We start from the raw sequence: 19,398 nt of genomic DNA on the forward strand, positions 1-19,398 counted from the left end.
GAGGAGGAGTCTCTGATGGTGTGAGGTAGTGAGTTCCAGAGGGTGGGAGCAGCGATGGAGAAGGCCCTGTCCCCCCAGGATCTGAATTTGGTCCGGATGGAGGGGGTCAGGAGGTTGGTACCAGCAGAGCGGAGGTTGCGGGTGGGAGTGTGTCTGGAGAGGAGGTCAGCCAGGTAGGATGGGGCCAGGTTATGGAGGGCTTTGTATGTCAAGAGGAGGATTTTGTACTGGATTCTCTGGGGGATGGGGAGCCAGTGAAGCTTGTAAAGGACGGGGGGTGATGTGGTCACGGGTCCGGGAATGAGTGAGTAGACGGGCATAGTATTAATTTATGATCTTATCATAAATTTATGATCTCGTCATCCCTCTCCATGATAATTTACTCCACCATTAACCTTACTGATCCCAAGCTTATTCATTCCAAGTTGTAGTGTGTCCTCCCCTCCTTTCTTCCTCTGCTTCTTCTTCTTCTTCTTCTTCTGCTTCTTCTTCTGCTTCTTCTTCTTCTTCTTCTTCTCCTCTTTAGTCCTTCTTTGTTGCATGCACCAACATTACTCCACTACCACAATGTTAGGATATTGATTTTTCCACCCTTTGGAAGCCCCATTTACGAAGCCTGGAGTCATGTTTTCGGGTTTTCTGACCAGCTATCCTTCCCGGAACGTGCGTGTGTCAGTTATATTAAAAAAATTATTTCCACAATAACTTGAGTACCAATGAATGATTTTTTTTTAATACATGGTCTCAGTTAGTGGAAGGGCTTGGACAAAGGACAAATCAGCAAACAACATAAGAAGGGGAACATCAGAAGAAATGGGAGATGCCAATAGCAGGGCAGAGGGAGAAGGTAGACGGACATGGACAAACAAGGGATGCAGGTAACGATGAGCATTAGTAGCGAATGCAAGGGGTGAGCAAGATGGATAAATAAGCAAATTTTTGGGAGGAGTGGGGTGGTTTAACGGGGGGAGAAAATATCATGGCTCTGAATGGGGACATGAGATGGTGGTGAACAGCTGTCTTGAAGGCCGGGAGGAAAGAATGAGATGTAAGAGAGTGTGGAAAGCGGTTCCAAAGGCGGGAAAAGAGAGGAATATAATGAGTGGAGGTGCACAGTCGTTCGTCGTTTCACCAGGAGGGTGACCACATGCATCCTGCAGATACTTGGAGGGGTGGGGATTGGGGCAGGGTCAGAGCACAGGGAGGGCAGAGGGTGCAGGAATGAGGAGTAAGAAGACATAGAAATCACCGACCTTGGCACAAACTTGGCACAGATACAGATTGTAATACAAAAGATGAACTGATTGCATTTTTGGGTTCAACAGGTCAAAGGTGACTTGCCCTGCTTTGAGTATTTCAGACAAACAGGCACGTCAGCAACATCAAATATCACTCTTCTACTTATCTCGCTCTCTCTTTCTCTCCTCCCACAATGATTCCTCCCAGAAATCAGGCAGAGATGCTGAGGACAGGTTGGAGGAAAAGCGAAGGTTGGTGTTCCAATTTGTGAATGAATCTGTGGATCTGATGAAGAGTCAAATCAACAAGAGGAAAATGGAGAAGCTTTCTCTTCTTGGGAAGCAGAGAGAGAAACTGGAGCAGCAGATGCAGTCTCTACATCAAGGAAAATCTACAATGGACACAGCACTCCAGGAGCTGGAGGCTGTTTCTTTTCTGCAGGTGTGGTTTATCACAAACCTATTTTTAAAAAATTTAATGTTTAAAATATGTTGTTTAGGTGGAGTCTGTCACTCTTTAAGTGCAAGCCTTTTGTTGAGGGATTGTTACATGTCATGGTCGATGGAAAAGGTGCAGTATACGATGGAATGCTTTAAAAATGATTAATGAAATGGAGTCGAAAGGTCTGAACTGTGTGTAACCACCTGGAGAATGATAATCGTGGCACTGAGGTTCTGTGAACACCTTATGTCCCATAGCCAGGATCCTTTGTCCCAGAAAACGGCCCCTACGGTTTCTATCTTATACTGCATTGCGGTCAATTATGATTAATCTTTGCCGCTCCCCAAGGTCTCCCAAATAAGCCAAAATTGACAGTACACATACAGGAGGCAGATGGCTCAAACACATTTTGCTCCCATTTAAAGGGTTCATCATGAATATGAGAGAAAAGGTGGATGAAACGAGCAATTTTGAACAGACCATGAAAATCAAAAGACACAAACAGATTTTTCTTATTTGCACCCGTCACTTCTCCCGTTCCTTGGTGAAGCCTGATTACCTCAATTAAACACATTCATTGCATTAATGAAAAATTGTCCCCTTTTTCTTTCCTGACGTGCTGTTGTCATTGGAGCACACAAACTAAAAATTGAGGTTCCAGTCCCTACAGCACATTACGCCGCCAGGACTGGCACACACTGGCTGGACAGATCGTGGCAGCCTGGTTGAAATGTGTGACACTTTCTCATGGCAGAAATTGTTCACCTGGCCCCGCCCACATATGCAATATTTATGCAAACCATTTTTTTTTTTACCCTGACCATCTCATCGACAAATTACGTACTCTTCCTCCTCAGCCTCACGTGTAACAAAACTACTTACTCTTGCAGGTCCCTGATACATGGCAATCTAACCCATCCACAACACATGGACCATGTTACACATATCACAGTCTTGCTTTGCCCCCCCCCCCCAAACAATGTAACACAGCCCCCCTCGCAGAACGTTTAGCTCCTACCAAGGTTCTCCACCGGGAACCCAAGATTCTAGCGGCTATTATAGTCACACACACCTAATTAACTTGACAATTAGACTGGTCGGAGCTAACCTTAACTACTCTTCTTAATGTTCCACCCCCTTTGTTTCAATAAAATGCAAAGCAGTTGTGTCCAAAATTTCATATACAAATTCTTCAAGTTTCGATCTTCTGCCCTCTGTTGAAGATGGTATCTCGAGAGCGGGAAGAGAAATGGCAAAAAACAAAACCCAAACAAACAGGCCTACCTTAACCATATCAAGTAACCAATTCAAACCCATCAAATTGACCATCTCCCCCATGGATGTCACTTGTTCCAGTTGATAACTGAACACAAATTCCCAATTTGGAATTAGCTTAGCCAATTTCACTGGCTACCACGTTACACTTACGGTCTGTCAATGCATCCCCCCTTCCACGTAACAATCGGAATGATGTTCAACCAACTGCTTCACATGCTTTGTTCCTGAATGATTCAATGTTATTACCCGGTGTGTACCCCGGTTTAGAATAGGTACACCGAATCCCTGCGTGTCGGAAGAGGCGACTAAAAGGGTTGGCGTCAGGAAGGGCATCCGGCCATAAAACATTGCCTCAAAAAGGGAACCATGACAATAACAACCACATATGGCAGGGTACAGCCAGATGTACCCCGTGGGGGACCTCACTCCCTCTCGTCAAAAATCAAGGTGGGGAACCCGATTGAAGCGAGGGTGGAAATCACTCCATTTATGACGACGAAACATCTGACGCCCCACGTGGAGATCGGTTTCTGAGGTTTGGGACATGGAATGTCGGGACAATGACAGTGAGATCAGGAGAAGTGGTGGAAGTATTGGTCAGAAGAAGAGTGGACATATGTTGTGTGCAGGAGACGAGATGGAAGGGATGTGGTGTGACAATGGTGAAGGGTAGGCAGGGACAAAAATACAAGTTTGTGTGGCAAGGGTGCCGGGAAGGCGTGCATGGTGTTGGTGTCCTGTTTTCTGAGGAGTTTGTAGACAGTGTGGTGAGTGTGACTAGAGTGAGTGAAAGGTTGATGATGGTTAAAATGATGATTGGAAAGCTCTTGGTGAACGTCATCTCGGGATATGCTCCGCAGGTCGGTCGGAGCGATGAACAGAAGGACAAGTTCTGGTGTGCAATTGAGAAGCTGATGGAAAACATGAAATATGAGGAAGTTGTGGTAGGAGGAGACCGAAATGGACATGTGGGAAGGAGAAAAACGGTTTTGAGGGAGTTCATGGGGGTTACGGATATGGTGTGAGGAATGGAGAAGGTGAAAGGATTTTGGAGTTTTGCTGATGTAGCTGGTTTGTTGATTTGTAATACTCAGTTCCAGAAAGAGGATAATAAGCTTATTACATACAAGTCAGGTGGGTCAACGACAACCATTGACTACCTGCTGGTGCGTAGGCGAGATAGGGGGCACCTCCGGGACACAATGTTGATCCCGGGGGAGGAGGCTGTTTCACAGCACCACTTCGTTGTCTGCGACATAAGGGTGAAAGGTGCGAGAAGAGCTCGGTGGGTGAAGTACCAACCGAGAAGGAAGGTGTGGAGGTTGAAAGAGGCGACAGTGAGGGTGGAATTAAAAGAGAGGCTGAGTATGGCAGAGGATGATGTGGTTGAGCTTCAAAGTGGTTGGATGTCAATGAAAGATAGTCTGTTGGGAGCCGTTGGTGAGGTATGTGGATGGACAAAAGGACAACTGAGGCACTCGGAAACATGGTGGTGGGATGATGAAGTTGGAAAGAGGATTGGCGAGAAGAGGAAGAAGTTCAAGGAGTGGCAGAAGGCGAATGGTATGGGAGCAGAAGAGGCAGAGCATGAACGTTATAAGGCAGCCAAGAAGGCTGCAAAGAAAGAGGAAGCAAAGGCACAGGAGGCATGTAGGAAAATGTTCGGAGAACACTTGGATTCGGAAGAGGGTCAAAGAGCGGTATTCAGGATTGCAAAGCAGATGGCGAAAGAGAGGTGTGATGTGATGGGGGTGAGTTGCTTGAAGGATTAAGTGGGACAAATCATTGTGGACCCAGATGGAATTAAATGAAGATGGAAGAGATATATGGAAATGCTGTTGAATGCAGAGAATGAATGGGATGGCAACAAAGAGTGTAACCCAGTTTTAGGACCGGCAGAGAAGATAACTGAGAATGAAGTTGAGGAAGCGATAAAAGCAATGAAGAGTAGAAAAGCGGGAGGGCCGACAGGAGTTGTGGGAGATATGTTGAAGGCAGCAGGAAGTTGGGGTGTGAAGAGAATGACAGAGATCTGTAATCTGGTGGTGAAAGAAGGCCGCATTCCAGTGGATTGGGAACTAAGTACCCTCGTCCCTCTGTACAACGGGAAAGGTGACCCTCTGGACTGTGGCTCATATCGAGCGATAAAGTTATTGGAGCATGGAATGAAAGTATTGGAAAGGGTGTTGGAGAGGAGGATAAGGAAGAAAGTGAAGATCGACGAAATGCAGTTTGGATTTATGCCAGGAAGAGGAATGACAGACGTGCTTTTCATTGTGAGGCAGTTGCAGGAGAAGTACATGGAGAAGAGGAAGAAGTTGTTTCTTGGGTTTGTTGATCTGGAGAAAGCTTTCGATGGGGTTCCACGCGAAGTAGTGACATGGGCATTGTGGAAGTTAGGAGTGGAGGAATGGTTGATCAGAGTGGTGATGGCAATGTACGAGAGAGCACGCAGAGCTGTAAGGATGAAGGACGGGAAGACTGGTGAGTTTGAGGTGAAGGTTTGAGTGCATCAGGGTCGGTACCAAGTCCACTCCTATTTGTAGCCGTGATGGAGGTCCTGGCTCGGAACGTAAAGGAGGGTTTACCATGGGAGTTGTCTTCTTTTTTTTTTTGTATACTGAATCGAGGCTCGTGAAAGAGCTAAAAATAGTAGTGTGACAAATAGTCTGCAGATGATCTGGTGCTGATTGGGGATAGTATGGATGGACTGAAGGAGAAGATGAACAAGTGGAAGGAATGTATGGAGATAAAAGGTCTGAAGGTGAATATTGGAAAAACGAAGGTGATGGCAAGTGGTAAAGCATGTGGTGAGTTGAAAAGAACTGGGAAGTGGCCATGTGTTGTGTGCAGGAAGGGTGTAGGAGTGAACTCCATTCAATGTACAATGTGCGCTGAGTGGGTTCCTCAAACATGTAGTGGTCTGAGGGAGCTGCAGATGGAGGAAATGTTGAGTTGGATCTTGGAGACGGCGTGATGCTGGAAGGTGTGAAAACATTTTGCTACCTTGGAGACATGCTGAATGGAGAAGGTGGATCAGACTCGGCAATGGTTGCTAGAGTGAGATGTGCATGGAAGAAGTTTCAGGAACTGAGTGGAGTGCTGACGAGGATGGGAGTGTCGTTGAAGCTGAAGGGAAAGGTGTATGCTGCATGTGTGAGAACGTAGAGCAGCAATGAACGTAGAGCAGCAACAAAGGCTGACATGGGTAATGAACGTAGAGCAGCAACGAAGGCTGGGAAGGGTGGAAATGCGAATGGTTCGGTGGAGGTGTGGAGTATCGTTGAGAAAGAGGAAGACAAATGATTAATTGTGAAAGATGATGGGAATGGAGCCTGTGATGGATGCTGTGAAGAGAAACAGGTTGAGATGGTTTGGTCATGTGTTGAAGAAGGTTGAAAGTGACTGGTTGAGAAGAGTGATGGAAATGAATGTAGATGGAAGTGGAGGATGGGGAAGACCGAGAAAGACTTGGCTAAAGGTGGTGGAAGAAGAAATGCGGGCAAGGGGGTTAACAAGGGCAGATGCAGAAAATAGGGCAAAATGGAGAAGATTTTCATGGGGCCCGCAAGGCTAACCCCCGCTCTAGCAGGGAAAATGGCCTTAATATGCATGTTGTTGTTTGTTGTTGATTCAATGTTATTCATGTGAATACTGTTCAGGTTACAGATTTATCTAATCAGGTGTTTTCACCAAAGGAAAGTGCAGTTCTGCTTGCAAAATGAAAATGAAATTTGTCCTCTTCACAAATTGAAAACTTCTTCCTTTATTACCCCGCACGGTGAAAAGGGAAAAGCACGGTTAGACAATTTGTTTATGTCCGGCCGTCCCACTGCCTGCTTGTCAGTTTATGATTGAGGAACAGCCTATTTAAATTGAATGTTATATTTTGAACACAAATAGGATAATAAGTTTGTGGTTTTACTGCAGTTTGGGTCTGAATTAGTCCCATTTTATTTGTCCGATTTCATATCTTATTATTTATTTATTTATCAGAATTTGTCCCTATTGCGCAGAAGAGTGAGATGATATCTTACTCTGCCTGCCTCGCAGTCAATCAAAATCGAAAATCATTCCAAACAGGAAACTTTCTGTTTTTTAGGATGTTATAAAGGACACACACAACAGGTACGAATTACCAATGTAATGTGTTCGATAGGGTGATGTAAAATACTCTGGGTAAAACAGCGGTAAAACCTGGAATTAATTAATTTTTCTATCTCTGAACCTTCATTTAAAATGATTTATACATATGAATACTTTCGAACACAAATTGCCTTCATAATACTTTGATTGACAATGATATACTGTATATATATGTATGTGTATATGTATGTATGTATATATATCCAAATGACCATGGTAAGATCTCCAACCTTTAATTGAACAAACAATGACTCAACGTTTCGATTAACAACAAGTGAAGCCACACGCTTCCGTTAATCTTCCTCAACAGTGATAAAATCATCTCAACATCCCCTTATATGCAAAGTGGGTGGGGTATATGCAAAGTGGGGTGGGCAAAGCTGGACAGCCAATGAAACCGTATCACACCGCTCTCGTGAACGGCCACGTTACTGACCAAATTCAAAAATCAACCGCATATTAACGGCTTAAAATAATCCTGTAAGCAATGCTGGATTATAACTCAAGTGTTTAGAAAATCAGGAACAATCATTACATTTAATTAAAAGTTAAACTTGTAAACAATGAAATTGTAAATTAAATTAAAACTGTAAATATATTGAAGCAAAATTTTTTAAGATAAAATAAAATTGCCATAATATCAAGATCATCACATGTGGCCCTATGCGGTAAAGGGGAATGCGGGGAGGAGGGGGATTATAGGGGGGGGGGAACCAGCGGGGGGGGTGGAAGCGGAGTGGGGGGAGGGGGGTTTGGAGAGGGTTTGTTTGGAGGGAGGGGGTGAGGGGGGGGGGTGGGAGGAGGAGGTGGCAAATTGTCCGAATAAAAACCTTGTGTGACATATTATGTGGACTCGTTCAAAGTACGGAATGCCTGCTTCGTTTACACAAGAGTGGGTCAAACGCTACCGGTAAGTCAACTACCTCTTGTGTGATCGAGGTAACAGTTTCTTCTGTGTGCCAAGCCTCCAAAACACATCTTCTGTTTCTGTTGGGTGTGGAATCCAAAATATTAACCCTATCCCATAAAGGTGTGTGGCCTTCCTTAAGGCAGTGTTTGGCAATAGCAGATCTGCTGGGATAATTACATTCAAATGCTTTTTGGTGTTCAGCAATACGTTGACCTAAGGTCCTCCCGGTTTCACCCACATACTCAGCTCCACAACCACAGGGCACTACATATACCACCCATGACCTATCCTTCCTCGGAAGCTTGTCCTTGACCCTCATAAGGGCTTGGCGAAGGGTGAAAACCGGTGTGAAACTCACCCTCACTCCTGCCGATTTCAAAATTCTGCCGACCCTCTGTGAAACCCCCGGTAAAAAAGGGAGAACACACAAACCCTTTGGTTGTTCTCTCGGTCTCAGCCTGTTGTGTGGGGAAGCCCTTATCGTTTTCCTGTTGGGTAGCAAGCTGTCAGGATAACCATTTGCCCTTAACACATTTTGAAGATGGTCCACCTCACTCATCTTGTCTTCAAAGGTAGATGGTAAATCACGTGCTCTCCTTGAGAGGGTGTGCACCACCGATCTTTTGTGTTCCATTGGATGGCAAGAATTGAAATCAAGGTAGCGATCAGTGTGTGTTGGTTTTCTGTACACAGTTACCTTTAAGGCTCCTTTGGGATCCCTTGCTACGAGTGTATCCAGGAAGGGAAGGGCTCCATTTTTCTCCTCTTCAATGGTGAAATTAATGGAGGAAAAAGATTTATTTATGGTCTCATGTATGATGCCCACCTCATTAGAGTGACAGATAACAAATGTGTCATCCACGTACCGGAACCAAACACGTGGTTGCACTAAAAGGGCTGGAATGGTGCGTTCCTCCAAATCCTCCATCACCATGTTGGCAATCACAGCCGATACCGGGGAACCCATAGCGGTGCCATAAACCTGCTTGTAATATACCTCATTAAATACAAAGTAGCTGGAAGAGAGGCAGGTAGAAAGCACGTCACAGACGTCCATCGGGCTTAAAGCTCCCGCAGTCTCTTCACATCGATCATCTTCCATCAAATGCCGGTTTGCCACCTCAATCGCCAGGGCTATGGGCACGTTGGTAAATAAAGACACAACATCAAACGAAACCATGGTCTCGTGTGCTTCGATGGTGAGCTGCTGCACTCTTTCAGCAAATGCTGTGCTATTGTGCACGGTTCACTCTGTTGTCCCCACCAAATGCTTCAAAATGTAGTCCATTGTATAATTTAAATAAACATAAATGCAAATTTCGGATGTGGAAAAAGTAAGCATACCCTTGGCTCTAATAGGTGGTATTGCCCCCTTTGGCAGAAACAACCTCAAGTAGGCATTTCTTATAACTGTCTAACAGTCTCTGACATCGACTGGGAGAAATTTTACCCACTCCTCCATGCAGAATTATTTCAGCTGTGCGATGTTTGAGGGGTTTCTTTCATGCACAGCTCGTTTCAAATCACCCCCACAACATCTCGATGGGATTTTTAATCCGGGCTTTGACTTGGCCATTCCAGAACCCTCCATTTCTTTCTTTTCAGCCATTCCTTGGTGGATTTACTGGTATGTTTCGGGTCATTGTCATGTTGCAAGGTCCGCCTTTGGTTGAGCTTCAACTCTCTGACAGATGGCCTCACATTATCCTCAAGCACCCTCTCGTACAATGAAGAATTCATAGTGGATTATATGATGGTGAGCTGCCCAGGCCCTGATGCAGCAAAGCTGCCCCAAACCAAAATATTTCCACCACCATGCTTTGCAGTTGGTATCAGGATCTTGTGGTCAAATGCTGTCTTTGGTTTTTGCCAAACATGTCTTCTGGTACTGTGGCCAAATAGCTCTACCTTTGACTCATCTGTCCAGAGCACATTGTTCCAGAAGTGCTGGTCTTTGCCTAGGTGTTCATTGGCAAACTTTAGTCTTGCCCTGATGTTCTTTCTGGACAGCAAAGGTTTCCTCCTGGCACACCTCCCATGTAGATCAAATTTGTGCAGCCTCTTTCTTATGGTAGACTCGTGCACTTTGACATCAACAGTGGCAAGAGCTACCTGTAGGTCCCGTGATGACATTCTGGTGTTCTTGAGACTTTTTCAGCATCTTGCAGTCAGCTCTTGGGCTGAACTTGCAGTGGCAGCCTGGCCTGAACAAGTTGGCTGTTGTTTGGAATCTTCTCCACTTGTTGATGATCTTCCGGACAGTCGAATGATTGATTTCAAATTGTTTGGAGATCTTTTTAAATCCCTTCCCAGACTCATAGGCATCTATAACCTTCTTTCTGAAGGCCTCAGAGAGCTCTTTTGATCTTGGCATGGTGACGCCACACACTTCAACATCAAAGAGCATACCAAACTAAATGTCTGAGGTTTAAATAAGACAGGTTCCTCCAAGATCCTCTCTAACGATGTTCTAATCATTTGCACCTGAGCTGGTGCACCTGATTATAATTTTAGGTATTTGAAGTAGTGATAAATGTGGGGGTGTACTTGCTTTTTCAACATGCGAAATTTGCATTTATGTTTATTTAAATTATACAATGGACTACAAAATGTAAATGTTTCATGATATTTGTTATATTACTTTTATCTATCAATATTGTTGAAATGAACATCAAATAGCTGTATGTTGAAATATGTTGAAAAAGTTAAAACTTCACATGGGGTGTACTTACTTTTTCACATGACTGCATATATAGTGAGAGGGTGCAGTGTTCGGGGTATAGAAGAAGCTGCCATATGACTATGTATGATGCTGATGAACGCTGTGTGCTATGATGATCGATAAAGCTTCCATCTCCTAAACTGTGTCTCATTGTCGTCTTATTGCAACGTTTATGGGTGGTATATAAGACTGTTTCAGTTACGCTAAACATCCAGAGTTTTTTGGAGATCTTTAAAATCATTATTTTGTTAAATTTGAAGTATATAATTGAACACTGCATGGGGTACCGTGTTCTGTTAACTCTCTTGAATTTAATAAATAAAAAGAAACATTCGATCATTCAAATGTCGATTTAGAATATCGACATTTGAATCGATTTAGAGTCGATTTGGAATAGGTACACCGTATCCCTGCGCATCGTCAGAGCGTGTCCAAGGGTTGGCGTCAGGAAGGGCATCCGGCCATAAAAAAACATTGCCTCAAACAGGGAACCATGATTGTAATGGGGCCCGCAAGGCTAACCCCCGCTCTAGCGGGGAAAATGGCCTTAAAACGATCATTCATTCAATCATTCAACTATCTTGATCACATCCTTTGTTTTCTTCCTTTTCAGAGTTCCAAGGACCTGCTAAAAAGGTGAGACTGCATTGGTGTCCAACACATTATCAGCACATCCTGATGTGTTTACCCCAATCATGTTTGAAACATTTGAAGATATTTATAATCCTCACCTTGTGGATTTGTTTTCACTTCATGAAAAGATATTGACAAAAATGCCAAACTTAGTCCCCAGGATGTTTTTATGTCCCACTTTATGTGAGTGTACCTGGAATAGTCACTGGAACTTGAAAGAAAGAATAATTATTCTAATCTTACCCTTTCAACCCACTACCTATTTATATATTTATTTAAGATGTAGATTCTCCATAAAAGAGCTTCTGCGTCTGGCTTCTCACAAGTCAGACAAGGCCCGATTTGCTCCTACAAGGCCAAACGCTCCCGTCAGATTAGTCTGTCCATCTGCTGTTGTGGTTTTTGCTATTGTTTTTTCTTTGCCTAATGTGTTCATTGCTGTTGTTTCTGAGTCTTGAATGTCTTCATATATATATGTATATATATTTGTTGTTTTGGTATACATTCAAGGCTCATTGTGGAGTGAGAACAGAATGGACGAGGATGACGATGAAACAACAAAATAAATAGTTCAAAGAGTTGGTGGGGGGGGGGAGGGGTGGGAAGGGGGTGGTGAGCCACCAACAGCTGGGATAAGGGAGACTTTGAGAAATAAGGGAAGTGGGGAATAATGAGGATTATTGGCAGACACAGGTGGTGAACAAGGTGTTAGTTATTGAGGTTACTCAGTTGTCTTCATGTGTTTGACACATTTTCTCCCTTGATTTCCTTCCCATCTCTGATCTATAAAGGAACAGTTTTGGGTTGACTGAGAGAGGAGGGTCATTATAAACTCCCTTTGTGTTATTAATTGGACACAAACCTAATTGAGTTCCTTAAATATTTTCAAATTCTGTTTTGTTAATCATTCTTGCTCCTCATGGTCTGGTTTCTTTCTCCAGATCTCAAATCTTAATCTCTGTTTCCTTCTCACTTTTCTCTCTGTGTACCTCCTTCCCTTTCCCTTTCCAAATCCTGCCCTTTAAATCCAAATCGTTTCTAAAGCAGCCACCCCCCTCACCTCCTCACCCTTCACCTTACCACATTTTGTTCCCTCCTTTGTGATTCTTATTTGAGTTTATCTTGTTTTGTTCATTCCTTTCTGTCCTTTTCTTCATTCTCTTTCATCCTTCTCACCTTAAAACTATTTATTTATATATTGTTGAGATCGCATGTGTTCATTGATACACTTGAAGTCTCGAACATCCTTGAATATTCTGTTCTGCTAATTTCCACTGTTCCACTTAGGCACTGTCTTTATGCCTCTTCTCTCCATGCCCATCTGTGCTCTCTGCTCACCTTCTTCTCTAACTCATCTTTCTAATTATTCCTCATATTCCCTTCTAAACCATTTAAAAGAGAGTTCACTGAACACCTTACCCCATGTATCCTGAAAAAAGCAGCCATCATCAATTTTCTTCAAGCAGCCATCAATCATCTGGACTGGTCTCTCATCTCCACTGCCTCTGACATCAACTCTTCCTGGGAATTCTTCCAAAGTAAACTGCTCTCTCTCATGCACAGATTTATCCCATCTCATCCAGTTGTCGTACGCTTCCTCCCGTCCATGGTACACTGAATCTTGTGGTGAGGCAGTTGCCCTGAAACAACTTGCCTTTGCCTCTTGGAAGGCAAATCCAACTGAAGGCAATCTCGGTTTCTTCCACCAAGCTTCGAACAAGTGTGTGTCTACTTGATCTACCTTGATCTTTTGCTCCAGCATTGAGACGTATGGCCTGCAGACCAACATCTGGGCCTCCATTCCCAACAAAATCACAAGCACGCCTGCACAGGCGCGACCCCTTATGAATAAAAATACAGATCAATGCAAAAATATACCCAATCTATTTTCTATTTTTAAGTCTTTACCATGCTATTACAGATAACCTGTTTTGAAATGTAAAAAATGTTTTATCTTAACAATATTCTCTCCAAAAAAAATTTTCACTGATGTTTTTCCTTTTTATTCCAAGGCTCGAGACCATGTCAGACTTTAAATCTGTGAAGACAACACCGCTCCCAGTTCTGGACTTCTCGAAGGAAGAGAAGAATTTGGACGTGCTCATCAATCTCAACAAGAACTTCCTGGAGAAGATCCAGAGTGAGTGACACAAACTGGATGTTTTATAAAGAAACTATAACGGATCTCAGTAAAGAGTCTACCTCCACCTGGTGAAGAATTTACTTTTGTATCCCACTGATAGGCTGGATCTGGTTTCGGACCTGAACCAAAATCCAATCGGCGGCTTCTTGTCACCTAACCAACTCGTCCATCAAGTTTATTCATAACTAGTCCATAACTTTTTAAAATATCATGTTATATATCGCTTTTCACCCGATCTCTCAATGGTGAAGAATCACATAAAAAATTAAATAATTCTTGTAGCTGAGTCCATATTCAAATCTTCACCAAAATCGAAACGATTAGTCCTTTTCACACATACAACCTCTCCACCACGTTTCGTCCAAATCCATCCACAACTTTTTGAGATATCCTGCTATATATCATTTTTGGCCATATCACTCAATGGTGAAGAATCACTTTAAAAATTATACGAGCTGGATCCGGATCCGGATCTTCACCAAAATTAAATCGATTCTTCCTTGTCACACACCCAACCTGTCCAACAAGTTTCGTCCAAATCCATCCTTGACTTTTTGAGATATACTGCTATATGTTGGTTTTAGCCCTATCTCGCTATGGTGAAGAATGACTTTAAAATTTAAATAATTATCATATCTGAATCCATATTCAGATCTTCACCAAAATCGAATATATTTGTCCTTGGCAGACACCAAACTGGTCCACCAAGTTTCGTCCAAATCCATCCACAACTTTTTGAGATATCCTGCTATGCATCGTTTTTGACCCTATCTCCCATGGTGACGAATCACTTAAAAAATTCTAGGAGCCGAATCCGGATCTTTACCAAAATCTAATCATTTCGCCCTTGTCAAACATGCTCCTTTTGTGCCAAATTTTTCTGAATCCGTCTACAACTTTTTGAGATATCTTGTTGACAAACAGAAAGACATGGGTGAGAACATAACCTCCATCCACCTTTGGTGGCGGAGGTAAAGAACAAGGGAACACAAAACGTGACACAATTATGGAAGGGAAACAGGAAGAGAATATTCTAGAAAAGGTACAAATGGCTATGGTTTTTTTGTTTACCATATCATGGCTCAGGAAGAGTGACGTTACTGAGGGCAAAAAGCCAACATGCTGTCAGTGGGGCAACGTGTGCGCAACAGGTGGATGCAATAAGCAAGGTACCCAACAAACAGGAGAAAACTAAAGATGGGAGGGGAGGAAATATCCTCATCTGTAACCACGAGGCTTGGGAGAGGTAGTGTTCACAAGGGCAGAAATATTTGTAGGTCATGATTGGTAATGACACGATATGTTGGTGTAACACGAACTTGAAGTCCCTGGAAGGAAAATTTGGATTGAATCATCTGCTGAGAGAGCAGCAGGTCTTGTGTTTTGATCTTGTCATGCGAGATGACAATATTTATAGTTTTAGATTCTCGGAGAGACATGTGAAGTGGAGGGGCGAGCCCATGAGATAGAGCATTACCCCCATTGAGCTATGGACAAAGCCTTGCAGGTTGTGAGTTACTTAATTACTCGGCGCACACAAAGCAAAAAGCGGGTGAAGAAATGGCTTCATGTCCGTCTGTCTGTCTGATCAGCTTATGATCGAGGAACGACTCATTAAAATTGAATGTTGTATTTTGAACTCGAATCAGGACATCAAATCAGAAGATACAAATCTTTCATTTTACCGTACTTTGGTTTTCAATTAGTCCCGATTGCGCATGCGCAGAGAGGAACGAGATAATATTTTTACTCTACCTGCCTGGCAGTCAAACAAATGTGAAAATCATTCTAAACAGGAAATTTACTGTTTTTAAGGACGTTATAAATCACACAAACAACAGGCATGAATAACTAATTTAACGTGTTGGACAGGGTGATGTAATAGACACGAGGTAAAATGGCGGTAAAATGCAGAATTAATTTATTTATACACCTTTGCACATCTTTAAAACTTTATTCAAATTGAATTAATTATATAATTAATTATATAATGGCTAACCCCCGCTCTAGCAGGGAAAATGGCCTTAAAATGCATGTTGTTGTTGTTGTAATTAATTATACTAGGGCATTGCCCGTACGTGGGTGCCCGTTCCTTGGAAAAAAAAAAAAAAAACGCTACCCGTACGCTCTACCCCGCCCGTACGCCCGTAAACAAAAAAAACAACGCTCTTCGCTTCCGCCCTTCGCTCTGACTGAATTGGGAGAAATAATGCGCATAAGAAATCGAATTACGTACCGTAATGGCGGTCAGCTCGTAACGCGCTCAGCTCCGCTCGTCTCACATCGGCCACGCCTACGCAACAAAGCGTTCTGTGATTGGCTGCCGGAAAGCGTGCTGCCGGACAGTCTTCACTGTCCGGAAGTTCGCAAATCGCAGTTAGGATGAATCGTTTTAATTTAATCGCAGTTTGAATTCGTTTTAAAACATAGTTTAACGGCAACATAGTTTTCCAACGTGAAATAAATGAATACGCTGTCAAATGTGCCGTCCGAGGCAGAGTCTGATCGCCACGTTCGGCACACGTGATAGCTCGCTGCTCTCTGATTGGTTGAAGCGTTTTTTGGACATAGCTCGGTAAGTAATTGTCCGATTAATATGAAACCTTGAAAAGGCACATCCTCGGGTCCCCAGCAATATACCTGGCAAGTTTCAAGTATATCGGACCCGTGGTTGTCGAGAAACAGCGGTCACAGACACACAGACACACAGACACACAGACACACAGACACACAGACACACAGACACACAGACACACAGAGATTGCTGGAATTATAGATAGATAATTGAACACGAGAACGCAAATTGCCTTCATTATAATTACAAGAACCATGCTATATATCGACATATAGCAAGAGATTTATTTTGGTCATTACTCTGTGTAAGCGTGACGTCACAACATGGCTGCACCTGGTGTGTTCAGTTACCAAGTAGATCGTTACCAATGATGGAGGCTTGCCAAGCCAGCCGTTACTTCGCAATATTGAATGGAGTGCTTGCTTGAGTGCTTCAAATGAGTGCTTAAATTCCACCAGCTGTCTCAAATGAGTGCTTGAGTGCTTACATTTGGTGGACAGATTGGGTGTGCGAGCACTCTACAAGAAACTTGGTAACTGAGTTCACCCCTGGTGTTCGTTTATCTGCATGGTGGTTATTGATGGTTAAGCGTTGGGAATGGTGAGCCTGGCGGCACTTCGGGGCTGCCTGGTGAACGATCTGACTGAGCAGTTTCATTGAACGCATCAACTGGGGCCGTTTTGTCGCCTTCTTCCTGTTCAGTGTCGCGCTGTACGCAGAATTGGCTGCACCGGCACACATGGACTCACTCGCTTCACGCAGGTCTGATTACATGGAGAATGACCTTTATCCTTGGACCTTTGTTAACAGTGGATGGTTTCTTCTGTTCTGGACGGATTTGGACGAAATTTGGTGGACAGGTTGGGTGTGTGACAAGAACGAATTGATTCAATTTTCGTGAAGATCTGGATATGATAAATATAAATATATATATATATATATATATATATATATATATATATATATATATATATATATATATATATATATCTATAATTCCAGCAATCTCTGTGTGTCTGTGTGTCTGTGTGTCTGTGACCGCTGTTTCTCGACAACCACGGGTCCGATATACTTGAAACTTGCCAGGTATATTGCTGGGGACCCGAGGATGTGCCTTTTCAAGGTTTGAAATTAATCGGACAAGTACTTACCGAGCTATGTCCAAAAAACGCTTCAACCAATCAGAGAGCAGCGAGCTATCACGTGTGCCGAACGTGGCGATCAGACTCTGCCTCGGACGGCACATTTGACAGCGTATTCATTTATTTCACGTTGGAAAACTATGTTGCCGTTAAACTATGTTTTAAAACGAATTCAAACTGCGATTAAATTAAAACGATTCATCCTAACTGCGATTTGCGAACTTCCGGACAGTGAAGACTTCACTTCCGGCAGCCAATCACAGAACGCTTTGTTGCGTAGGCGTGGCCGATGTCAGAGCGAGCGTGTGCGCCATTACGTGCCTTTTCAAGGTTTCATATTAATCGGAGGAGTAGTTACCGCGCTATGGCGATTTCTTTACCAAACTCCGCAAGCCGTTCGCTTTGGACCAAACCATTGCATGTAAATAGAGGGGGGGGATTGTCACCGGACTCGCAAGCCGTTCGCTTTGGACCAAACCATTGCATGTAAATAGAGGGGGGGGATTGTCACCGGACTCGCAAGCCGTTCGCTTTGGACCAAACCATTGCATGTAAATAGAGGGGGGGGGGGGGGGGGATTGTCACCGTACTCGCAAGCCGTTCGCTTTGGACCAAACCATTTCATGTAAATAGAGGGGGGGGATTGTCACCGTACTCGCAAGCCGTTCGCTTTGGACCAAACCATTGCATGTAAATAGAGGGGGGGGGGGGATATAATTTTAGATATATATATAGTACGGGCATTGGCAAGGAACGGGCACCCACGTACGGGCAATGCCCTAGTATATATAATTCTACAAGTGATCTTTTTTCACCCCTGAGTGATGGGGCCAAAAACTATTTATGAACAGGATATCTGAGAACGACAGATGGGATGTTCACGCTGAGACAGCTAGTGGAGAAGAGGTTGGAGGTGCAAGGTGAAATGGTATTGGGAATTGTGGATCTGAAGAAAGCCTACAACACTGTTCCGAGATAGAGATGGTGATCGCGACACTGAGGTGGATGGGAGTGCCGGTGGCAGAAGTGAGGCTGGTGGAAAGGATTTACAAGGAAACGAAGGGAAGACTTTTGATTGGTGCTGGGATGTCGGAGAAGTTAAATGTGAACATCGGTTTGAGGCAGGGAAGCACTCTCAGCCCACTCCTGTTTTTCGTAGTGATGGAGCTGGTAATCAGGAAGGTAAACATGAAAGATATTCTGGGGAGGATATTGTATGCGGACGATCTGGTTGGTGTGGTGGAGACTGGGCGGGAGATGCAGGAAGTATTGGGGGGGCTGAAGGAGGCATTTGAGAAACATGGGCTGAAAATGAGCATGAAGAGGAAGGAGGTGATGTGGGTCAGGCAGGAGAGAAAATAAATAGAATATCAGGTTGGAGGGGAAGGAGATCAGATGAGGAAATAGTTTTGAGTATCTGGGTGGAACAGTGACCGGGGATGGCAAGTCAAAAGCAAAGGTGTGGAGGTGGATTCAGGTGGGTGCGAATGCATGAAGGGTGTAATGGCACACAGAAAGATTTCAAAGAGATTGAAAGAGATCCCTCTCCTCCCTCCAGGTCTTTAAAACAGCTGTTCACCACCATCTCTTATCTTCCCCCATCCAAAACCTTGATCTTTTCAACCCCCGTTAAAACACCCAAAATCCACCTCTTTAAATCTCCAACTTCTTTCCTGAAATTCCTAGAAGTGTTCAGTTGCTTTATACCGTGTGTACCCCTCTGTCCTCCCGCAGCCCTCCCCCTTCCACAGATCTACTGACGTCCCTGTTCTTCTGTTGTTCTTGTGTGCTTCCCTCTCTCCCCCTCTTGTCCCCCACTCCCTTCATTGCATGCTTTATGTGTCTGTGCATGTTTTCATGTTCAATGTGTTAGCTCTTACTTGAGCCTCGATTCTGTAAACAAAAAAAAGAAAAAGGAAGGGTTCTGATGTGCGTAATGCCGGCCTACCTTTACGGTCTGGAGATGGTGACACTGACAGACAACAACGGAGGCTGCAGGTTTGTGAGAAAAACTGGGTCAGGAGGATTGCAGGAGTGAAGAGCATGGTTGGAAGGAGAATGCATGAACTGAGGGAGGCATTGGTGTGCAGATGAGCTTGACGGGGAGATTGGTGAATTGCCGGCTGAGATGGGCTAGGCATTTGATGTGGGCGAGGGAAGAGAGAATGG

The sequence above is a fragment of the Myxine glutinosa genome, chromosome 1 (genome assembly GCF_964187855.1).
Source record: "Myxine glutinosa chromosome 1, kmMyxGlut1.1, whole genome shotgun sequence".
Taxonomy (NCBI): Eukaryota; Metazoa; Chordata; class Myxini; order Myxiniformes; family Myxinidae; genus Myxine; species Myxine glutinosa.